Below are 11,219 nucleotides of genomic sequence, written 5' to 3'. Positions count from 1 at the left end.
AACCCTCCAACTTGCTGGCAAACAGATTTTCTCGTGGAATATTAATCAAATCAAATCAAATTGAATTGGTCACATACACATGGTTAGCAGATGTTAATGCGAGTGTAGCGAAATGCTTGTGTTTCTAGTTCTGACAGTGCAGTAATATCTAACTAGTAATCTAACAATTCCCCAACAACTACCTAATACACACCAATCTAAAGGGGTGAATGAGAATATGTACATATAAATATATGGATGAGCGATGGCCGTTCGGCATAGACAAGGTGAAATAGATGGTATAAAATACAGTACATACATGTGATATGAGTAATTTAAGATATGTAAACATTATTAAAGTGGCATTGTTTAAAGTGACTAGTGATTCATTTATTATAGTGGCCAGTGATTGGGTCTCAATATAGGCAGCAGCCTCTCTGTGTTAGTGATGGCTGTTTAGCAGTCAGATGGCCTTGAGATAGAAGCTATTTTTCAGTCTCTCGGTCCCAGCTTTGATGCACCTGTACTGACCTCACCTTCTGGATGGTAGCGGTGTGAACAGGCAGTGGCTCGGGTGGTTGTTGTCCTTGATGATCTTTTTGGCCTTCCTGTGACATCGGGTGCTGTAGGTGTCATGGAGGGCAGGTAGTTTGCCCCCGGTGATGCATTGTGCAATACAATGTGGTTTTCAGTACATTTATCTAAAGCCATTCCTTTAAATTTGGTGTACCTTTAATTACAATTTTTGTGACAGGCTCACTAGAATATAATGTAGGGAGCGAACAATTCAGAATATTAGGTATCAATGACAGAAAGCCATGTAACATACATATTCATCTCCTTTTTCAGCACCAATTGGTATATAAAAATATACTCTGATCGTGTATATTTTTTTGAGCTAGGAAAGTATTTATGAATAATAATAAAAAAACTGGTTTGGAGAGTCTTGACACAAAACATACAACTGAACAAAAATATAAACACAATATATTAAGTGTTGGTCCCATGTTTGATTTGCTGAAATAAAATATCCCAGAAATGTTCCATATGCACAACAAGCTTATTTCTCTATAATTGTATACATAAATGTGTTTATATCCCTGTTAGTGAGCATTTCTCCTTTGCCAAGATAATCCATCCACCTGACAGGTGTGGCATATCAGACGCTGATTAAACAGAATGATCATTATACAGGTGCACCTTGTGCTGGGGACAATAAAAGGCCACTCTAAAATGTGCAGTTTTGTTACACAACACAATGCCACAGATGTCTCAAGTTTTGAGGGAGCGTGCAATTGGCATGCTGACTGCAAAAAATGTCCGTCAGAACTGTTGTCAGAGAATTGAATGTTAATTTCTCTATCATAAGCCGCCTCCAACGTCATTTTAGAGAATTTGGCAGTACGTCCAACCGGCCTCACAACCAAGCCAGCCTGAGACCTCCACATCCAGCTTCTTCACCTGCAGGATGCTCTGAGATGAAACTGTGGGTTTAGACAACTGAAGAATTTGTGCACAAACTGTCAGAAACCATCTCAGGGAAGCTCATCTGCGTGCTTGTCGTCTTTACCAAGGTCTTGACCTGACTGCAGTTCGGCGTTGTAACCTACTTCAGTGGGCGAATGCTCTCCTTCGATGGCCACTGGCATGCTGGAGAAATGGGCTCTTCATGGATGAATCCCGGTTTCAACTGTACCGGGCAGATGGCAGACAGCGTGTATGGTGTAGTGTGGGCGACTGGTTTGCTGATGTCCACGTTGTGAATAACAAATACAATTGCAATTTATCTATGGCAATTTGAATGCACAGAGATACCGTGACGAGATCCTGGGGCAGATTGTCGTGCCATTCATCTGCCGCCATCACATGTTTCAGCATAATAATGCACAGCCCCATATCGCAAGGATCTGTACACAATTTCCAGAAGCTAAAAATGTCCCAGTTCTTCCATGGCCTGCATACTCACCAGACATGTCACCCATTGAGCATGTTTGGGATGCTCTGGATCGACATGGACGACAGCATGTTCCAGTTATTGCCAAAATCCAGCAACTTCACAAAGCCAATGAAGAAGAGTGGAACAATATTCCACAGGCCACAATCAACAGCCGGATCAACTTTATGCGAAGGAGATGTGTTGCTCTGCATGAGGCAAATGGTGGTCACACCAGATACTGACTGGTTTTCTGATCCACACCCCTACTTTTTTTTTTTAAAGGTATCTGTGACCAACAGATGCATATGTATATTTCCAGTTATGTGAAATCCATAGATATGAAGTGTAACTCAGTAAAATCTTTGAAATTGTTGTATGTTGTGTTTATATCTTTGTTCAGTATATTGGTCCAAAAAAAATAATACTATAAAAAAAATACTATAGTATTATTCATTCTGAAAGTTGTCTTATTCAATATTGCAATCCATGAAATATTGGAAGGTGAGAAAAGTGTACTGAAGTGGTTGAACAGTATTCTAACCCCAACTACTGAGGGAACTGTGTCCAGCGGTTCCATTGGTCGTGGACCGTGCACCAGGCTCCAGGTTTAAACTGCTACGTATGGTCTGAGTTCCAATAATGATTCATATAGGAAGTCCCAAATTATTGTCCAACTTGTTATACGTTAGCCTAATATGATTCATTGCTGCTAGCAATCCTCAGGAACAACCACACTAATGTGACAGGAAAGAAAGGTAAACTAAACAATGTAATTGTCATGTCCTGACCAGTAAAAGGGGTTGTTTGTTATTGTAGTTTGGTCAGGGCGTGGCAGGGGGGTGTTTGTTTAGTGTGTTTCGGGGTTTTTGGTTGACGTTCTATGTTTTTTATTTCTATGTGTTTATCTAGTTTTTCTATTTCTTTGTTGGGGTTTTGGAACGACCTCCAATTAAAGGCAGCTGGTTGTCGATGCCTTTAATTGGAGGCCATATTTAAGTGGGTTCGTTTTCTCTTGTGTTTATGGGTGGTTGTTTTCTTGTATAGTCTGAGCACCTTACGGGACAGTTTTTTTGTCGTTTGTTTTGTATAAGTATTTTTTTCCTTCTAATAAAAAGAAGATGAGCTGCATATCGGTCTGATGATTTCTCTTCGTCAGACGACGAAGTCTGTGACAGTAATGGAATAAACAAATGTATTTATAAACCAATCAATCAAATGTATTTATAAACCAATTAATCAAATGTATTTATACATTTGATTGATTGATAATGCAAAATGTAAGGAAATGAATAATCAATCAAATGTATTTATAAACCAAACAATCTGACTGATTGATAATGGAAACTAACACTAAAGTCAGTGACAGTTGTACATGTATGTGGGTATAACTGACGGTGGCTACCGATAGTGCCTAATATTTATCATAATACAATTATTATTTATTTAAATACTGTGAAAAGCCAGGCATATAATTAAAACATTCTAGAAATCAACTCGGTAGGTTTGACAACAATATGGTCATTTTGCGCTTGGCTACAGAAGGGTATAGCTCGGGTCTCCAAACATCATCCTTTCGAGTCAAACGGCCAGCATTGTAATCAACTACACTGTGGGAGATGGTGATGTTGATATGCTTCAGTTTGCTGCCATATGACTGCTGGTCACGTTTGTGGTTGATGTCCTAGATAATCTTTTTGGCCTTCCTGTGACATCGGGTGCTGTAGGTGTTCTGGAGGGCGGGTAGTTTGCCCCTGTTAATGCACCACCCTCTGGAGAGCCTTGCGGTTGTGGGCGGTGCAGTTTCCGTAACAGGCGATGATACAGCCCGACAGGATGCTTTCAGTTGTGCATCTGTAAAAATTGGTGAGGGTTTTACTTGACAAGAGAAATGTCTTTAGCCTCCTGAGGTTGAAGCGGCTCTGTTGCACCTTCTTCACCACACTGTCTGTGTGGGTGGTCCATTTCAGTTTGTCGGTGATGTGTACGCCCAGGAACTTAAAACTTTCCACTTTGTCCACTGCTGTCCCTTCGATTTGGATAGGGGGGTGCTTCCTCTGCTGTTTCCTGAAGTCCACGATCATCTCCTTTGTTTTGTTGATGTTGAGTGAGAGGTTGTTTTCCAGGCACCACACTTCCAGAGCCCTCACCTCCTCCCTGTGGGCTGTCTCGTCATCGTTGGTAATCAATCCTATACTGTTATGTCGTCTGCAAACTTGATGATTGAGTTGGAGGCGTGCTTGGCCAAGCAGTCATGGGTGAACAGGGAGTACAGGAGAGGGCTGAGAACGCACCCTTGTGGGGCCCCAGTGTTGAGGATCAACGGAGTGGAGGTGATGTTTCCTACCTTCACCACCTGGGTGTGGCCCGTCAGGAAGTCCAGGACCCAGTTGCACAGGGCAGGGTTCAGACCCAGGGCCTAGACCTTAATGATGAGCTTGGAGGGTACAATGGTGTTGAATGCTGAGCTATAGTCAATAAACAGCATTCTTACATACGGTGCCTTGCAAAAGTAATCATCCCCCTTGGCGTTTTTCCTATTTTGTTGCATTACAACCTGTAATTTAAATGGATTTTTATTTGGATTTCATGTAATAGACATACACAAAATAGTCCTAATTTGTGAAGCGAAATTTAAAAAAGAACTTGTTTCAAAAAATTCAAAAAAATCTAAAACGGAAAAGTGGTACGTGCATATGTGTTCATCCCCTTTATTATGAAGCCCCTAAATAAGATCTTGTGCAACCAATTACCTTCAGAGGTCACATAATTAGTTAAATAAAGTCCACCTGTGTGCAATCTAAGTTTCACATGATCTCTCACATGATCTCAGTATATATACATACAACTGTTCTGAAAGGCCCCAGAGTCTGCAACACCACTACGCAAGGGGCACCACCAAGCAAGCGGCACCATGAAGACCAAGGAGCGCTCCAAACAGGTCAGGGACAGAGTTGTGGAGAAGTACAGATCAATGTTTTTCATCGGCAGGGACTGTGAAACTGTTCAGAATTTAAGGAATGATGGATGCCGCTAAATAAAGGGAAAGTCTTGAGGGAAACCTGTTTCAGTCTGCCAGAGATTTGAGACTGGGACGGAGGTTCACCTTCCAGTAGGACAATGACCCTAAGCATAATTCTAAAGCAACACTCAAGTGATTTAAGGGGAAACATTTAAATGTCTTGGAATGGCCCAGACCTCAATCCAATTGAGAATCTGTGGTATGACTTAAAATTAAAGATTGCTGTACACCAGCAGAACCCATCCAACTTGAAGGAGCTGGAGCAGTTTTGCCTTGAAGAATAGGCAAAAATCCCAGTGGCTAGATGTGCCAAGCTTATAGAGACATACCGCAAGAGACTTGGAGCTGTAATTACTGAAAAGGTGGCTCTACAAAGTATTGACTTTGGGTGGGGGGGGGTGAATAGTTATGCATGCTCAAGTTTTCAGTTTTTTTTTGTCTTATTTCTTGTGTGTTTCACTTCAAAGTAGTAGGCATGTTGTGTAAATCAAATGACACAAACTCCCCAAAATCTATTTTAATTCCAGGTTGTAAGGCAACCACAATTGAAAACTTTCGCAAGCCACAGTAGGTATTCCTCTTGTCCAGATGGGATAGGGCATTGTGCAGAGAGATGGCGATTTCATCGTCTATGGATCTATTGGAGCGGTAAGCAAATTGAAACGGGTCTATGGTGGCAGGTAAGGTAGAGGTGATATGAACTTTGACTAGTCTCTCAAAGCACTTAATGATGACAGAGGTGAGGGCTGCAGGGCGATGGTCGTTAAGTTCAGTTGCCTTTGCCTTCTTGGGTACAGGAACAATGGTGGCCATCTTGAAGCATGTGAGGACAGTAGACTGGTATAGGGAGAGATTGAATATGCCCGTAAACACACCGGCCATCTGGTCTGTGCATGCTCTGAGGACGTGGCTAAGGATGCCGTCTGGACCGGCAGCCTTGCGAGGGTTAACACGTTTACATGTTTTACTCACGTCGGCCACGGAGAGGGAGAGCCCACTGTCCTTGGTAGCGGACCGCGTCGGTGGCACTGTTCAAAGTATGTGTTTAGCCTGTCTGGAAGCAAGACGTCGGTCTCGGCGACGTGGCTGGTTTTCCTTATATAGTCCATGATTGTCTGTATTCCCTGCCACATACGTCACAAGTCTGAGCTGTTGAATTGCGACTCCACTTTATCTCTATACTTGTTTGATTGCCTTGCGGAGTTAATAACTACACTGTTTATATTCTGCCATATTACCAGTCTCCTTCCCATTGTTAAATGAGGTGGTTCACGCTTTCAGTTTCACACGAATGCTTCCATTTATCCACGGTTTCTGGTTAGGGTAGGTTAAATAGTCACAGTGGGTACATCTCCAACACACTTCCTTATGAACTCTGTCCCCGTATCCGTGTATGTGTCTAGATTATTTTCGCACACTACCCAGAACATATCCCAGTCCATGTGATCAAAACAATCATGAAGCGTGGATTCTGATTGGTTAGACCAGTGTTGAATAGTACGAAGCACGGGCCCTTCCTGTTTGAGTTTCTGCCTATAGGACAGGAGGAGCAAGACGGAAGGAGGGCGGGGAAGGGCCTTGTAAGCATCCCTGAAATATGAATAGCAATGGTCGAGAGTCTTAGTAGTGCGAGTAGGACAATCAATATGTTGAAAGAATTTCAGCAGTATAGTGCTCAGATTGGCCTTGTTAAAATCCCCAGCTACAATAAATGCAGCCTCCGGTTTGCATAAAGTCCAGTGAAGTTCTTTGAGGGCCGACGAGGTTTCGGCTTGAGGTGGGGATGTAAACGGCCGTGGCGATGATGGAGGAGAATTCTCTTGGGAGATAATATGGTCGGCATTTAATTGTGAGGTATTCTAGTTCGGTTGAAGAAAATGACTTCAGTTCCTGTATGTTCCCAGAATTACACCATGAGCAGTTAATCATGAAACACCACCCTTCTGCTTCCCGGAGAGATATTTATTCCTGTCTGAGAGATGTACTGAGAATCCTGCTGGCTTTACTGACTCCGACAAAGTATCCCGAGAGAGCCATGTTTCCATGAAACAAAGTATGTTACAGGCCCCGATGTCTCTCTGGAAAGAAATCCTTGCTCTAAGCTCATCAACTTTGTTATCCAAAGATTGAACATTAGCGAGTAATATACTCGGAAGCGGTGGGTGGTGTGCGCTCCTACTAAGTCGAACCAGCAGGCTGCCTCGAGTGCCTCACCTCCGCCGGCGATGTTTTCGGTCGGCCTCCGGAATAAGTTAATTAAATTGCTCTGGGGAGAGTGAACAAAGGATCTGCTCCAGGGATGTCGTATTCCTTGTCGTAATGCTGGTAGTTCTGGTGAGTTACTGCCGCTCTATTATCCAATAGTTCTTCCCGGCTATATGTAATGACACAAAGCATTTCCTGAGCTAATAATGTAAAAAACTGTACAGAAAAAAAGGAAATATTGCCAAGTTTTCTAAGAGCTAGTCGCGATGCTGCCATCTCCGTCGGCGCCATCTTCCTCCTTTCATCGCACGTAAAGGTCGTAGAATTATGAGGGAATTAAGTCAAGGTCAGAATACAGAGTGTCTGTAGACACACCTTCATTTCTTTGATCTCCACCCCCAACGAGTAGCGGGTGAACAGCATGATATTATCATGCTTATGTTCAAGGTCAGAATATGCATAGAGAGATAAGTGCATAAAATGGGAATTACGTTTAACTCAGATCTGAATTTCACCCCTAATGAACAAACTAAAATGTGTTGTTATCAGTGACTGAGGTACTTTTATTATAAATTAAAATGATCCATTCTAACAGCAGGTGTGAGAGCCACAGGAAGTGTTTTTGCCTGGTGGGCAGCTAGGTGTAGAGAGACACTGGTGTGGGAGTTCTAGAGCCATGTATCAGGTCCAAGATCTCCGGAGGAACTGAGGAAATATCGAAACAGGTGGTGAGTGACCTCACAAACTGTGAATAATCCTAGAGAGAGACAAACACTGAAAGAGAGAGAGGGGTAGAGAGAGAGAGAGAGAGAGATAGAGGTGGTGAGAGAGAGAGAGAGAGAGAGAGAGAGAGAGAGACATTGAAAGAGAGAGGGGAAGAGAGAGAGACAAACACTGAAAGAGAGAGAGGGGAAGAGCGAGAGAGAGAGAGGGGGAAGGAGAAAGAGAGAACGAGAGGGGAAGAGAGAGAGAGAGAGGGAAGAGAGAGAGGGAAGAGAGAAAGAGAGAGAAACAGTGAAAGAGAGAGAGGGGAAGAGAGAGAGACAAACACTGAAAAAGAGAGAGGGGGAGAGAGAGAGAGAGAGAGAGATGGGAAGAGAGAGAGAGGGGAAGAGAGAGAGAAAGGGAATAGAGAGAGACAAACACTGAAAGAGAGAGAGGGGAAGAGAGTGAGGAAGGGAATAGAGAGAGACAAACACTGAAAGAGAGAGAGGGGAAGAGAGAGAGAGGAAGAGAGAGAGAGCGGAAGAGAGAGAGAAAGAGACAGAGAGGGGAAGAGAGAGAGAGAGCGGGGAAGAGAGAGAGAGAGAAAGAGAGAGAGAGGGGAAGAGAGAGAGAGAGGGGAAGAGAGAGAGAGGAAAATAAAGAGACAAACACTGAAAGAGAGGGAGGAAGAAAGAGGGAGGGGAAGAGATAGAGAGAGAGAGACAACCACTGAAAGAGAGAGAGAGAGAGAGAGACACAGAGAGAGAGGTGTGAACGAAAACCCTCCCTCTCACTGAGAGATGACTAAGGCTTAACCATCTGTTGCTGGATCAGAGAGAAAAGGAGGTGTGGCAGAAAAGAGAGTGTTCTCAAAATGTACACACATAAGGAGCACGAGAGGGTCGGAGTATGAGTCCAAATCAAAGTATGCGGAACAGAGCAGGCAGGGGCACTTCTCGAATGCGTACTCCGTTTGTACATATTTTCAAGCATGCATCAATGCAAGCTTCAACAGAAAGTATGCATAGAAATATGACAATTATTTTAAATCAATTATTTGCGCTGACACGAGAGAAAATACACTCCGATTTCGGGAACAAAATGATTCATATTCACATCTCATATGTTGCCTGACTACAATATTGTATCTTGATACGTTAATAAGTACTGTACATGCTGTCTTAATTTTGGCATGTTTACGTACCGTAGTTTGCTAGGACATAATAAGTCAATAGGGCTAACAGGCTAGCTTCTACTATCAGCAAGCCAGGTATTGGCAGCCAGCTACCCACGAAGAATTGACATCTATCTTGCTAAATATTAGTTTCACAGTGGCTTGCGAAAGTATTCACCCCCCCTTGGCATTTTTCCTATTTTGTAGGTCATACATTATTATGATTCATACATAAGTTAGTTGATAGTTATTATGAAGTAAAGCGGTTGCTTTGTGCGTATTTTGTTTCATCTGTTTCCGTTGTCCAGTCAATAAAGCTGACTGGCTAGCCACGAAGAATTTGTAGCTACCCACAAAATAATGTACATCTTTTCACCTTTATTTAACCAGGTAGGCTAGTTGAGAACAAGTTCTCATTTACAACTGCGACCTGGCCAAGATAAAGCAAAGCAGTGCGACAAAAACAACAACACGGAGTTACACATAAACAAACGTACAGTCAATAGCACAATAGAGAAGTCTAAATATAGTGTGTGCAAATGAAGTAAGGAGGTAAGGCAATACACAGGCCAATGGTGGTGAAGTAATTTCAATTTAGCAATTTACACTGGATTGGTATATGTGCAGATGAGGATGTGCAAGTAGAAATACTGGTGTGCAAAAGAGCAGACACTTATGGGGATGAGGTAGGTAGTTGGTTGGGTGGGCTTGTATCTAACTTACATAAAACATTTTTCCTGTTTTTGCCTGGATAGCTAGATTTTTACTATTCACATATCTTGCTGATACTGAAAAAATAAAAAGTTTTTCTTTGTGTATATATAGTTTCGTATTTTGTTGCCATTGTCCTGGCTGGAAGAAGGTTCAGTGAATGGGGAGGTGCAGAGTGAGGTAGTACAGTAGAGGGAGTGCTGCTCAGCGTGAGGTAATACAGTAGAGGGAGTGCTGCTCAGCGTGAGGTAATACAGTAGAGGGAGTGCTGCTCAGCGTGAGGTAATACAGTACATTTTACATTTTTACATTTTAGTCATTTAGCAGACGCTCTTATCCAGAGCGACTTACAGTAGTGAATGGATACATTTCATAATTTTTTTCCCCCGCACTGGTCCCCCGTGGGAATCGAACCCACAACCCTGGCGTTGCAAACACCAGGCTCTACCAACTGAGCCACACGGGACCTGCTGCTCAGCGTGAGGTAATACAGTAGAGGGAGTGCTGCTCAGCGTGAGGTAATACAGTAGAGGGAGGTGCTGCTCAGCGTGAGGTAATACAGTAGAGGGAGTGCTGCTCAGCGTGAGGTAATACAGTAAGGGGAGGTGCTGCGTGAGGTAATACAGTAGAGGGAGTGCTGCTCAGCGTGACGTACTACAGTAGGGGGAGTGCTGCTCAGCGTGAGGTAATACAGTAGGGGGGAGTGCTGCTCAGCGTGGGGTAATACAGTAGAGGGAGTGCTGCTCAGCGTGAGGTAATACAGTATGGGGGAGTGCTGCTCAGCGTGAGGTAATACAGTAGAGGGAGGTGCTGCTCAGCGTGAGGTAATAGAGTAGAGGGAGTGCTGCTCAGCGTGAGGTAATACAGTAGGGGGAGTGCTGCTCAGCGTGAGGTAATACAGTAGAGGGAGGTGCTGCTCAGCGTGAGGTAATACAGTAGGGGGAGTGCTGCTCAGCGTGAGGTAATACAGTAGAGGGAGTGCTGCTCAGCGTGAGGTAATACAGTAGGGGGAGTGCTGCTCAGCGTGAGGTAATACAGTAGAGGGAGGTGCTGCTCAGCGTGAGGTAATACAGTAGAGGGAGGTGCTGCTCAGCGTGAGGTAATACAGTAGAGGGAGTGCTGCTCAGCGTGAGGTAATACAGTAGGGGGAGTGCTGCTCAGCGTGAGGTAATACAGTAGAAGGAGGTGCTGCTCAGCGTGAGGTAATACAGTAGAGGGAGGTGCTGCTCAGCGTGAGGTAATACAGTAGGGGGAGGTGCTGCTCAGCGTGAGGTAATACAGTAGAGGGAGTGCTGCTCAGCGTGAGGTAATACAGTAGAGGGAGTGCTGCTCAGCGTGAGGTAATACAGTAGAGGGAGTGCTGCTCAGCGTGAGGTAATACAGTAGGGGGAGTGCTGCTCAGCGTGAGGTAATACAGTAGAGGGAGGTGCTGCTCAGCGTGAGGTAATACAGTAGGGGGAGGTGCTGCTCAGCGTGAGGTAATACAGTAG

Source organism: Salmo salar, chromosome 25 (genome assembly GCF_965601325.2).
Source record: "Salmo salar chromosome 25, fSalSal1, whole genome shotgun sequence".
Classification (NCBI taxonomy): Eukaryota; Metazoa; Chordata; class Actinopteri; order Salmoniformes; family Salmonidae; genus Salmo; species Salmo salar.
Note: the sequence above shows the minus strand (reverse complement) of the source record.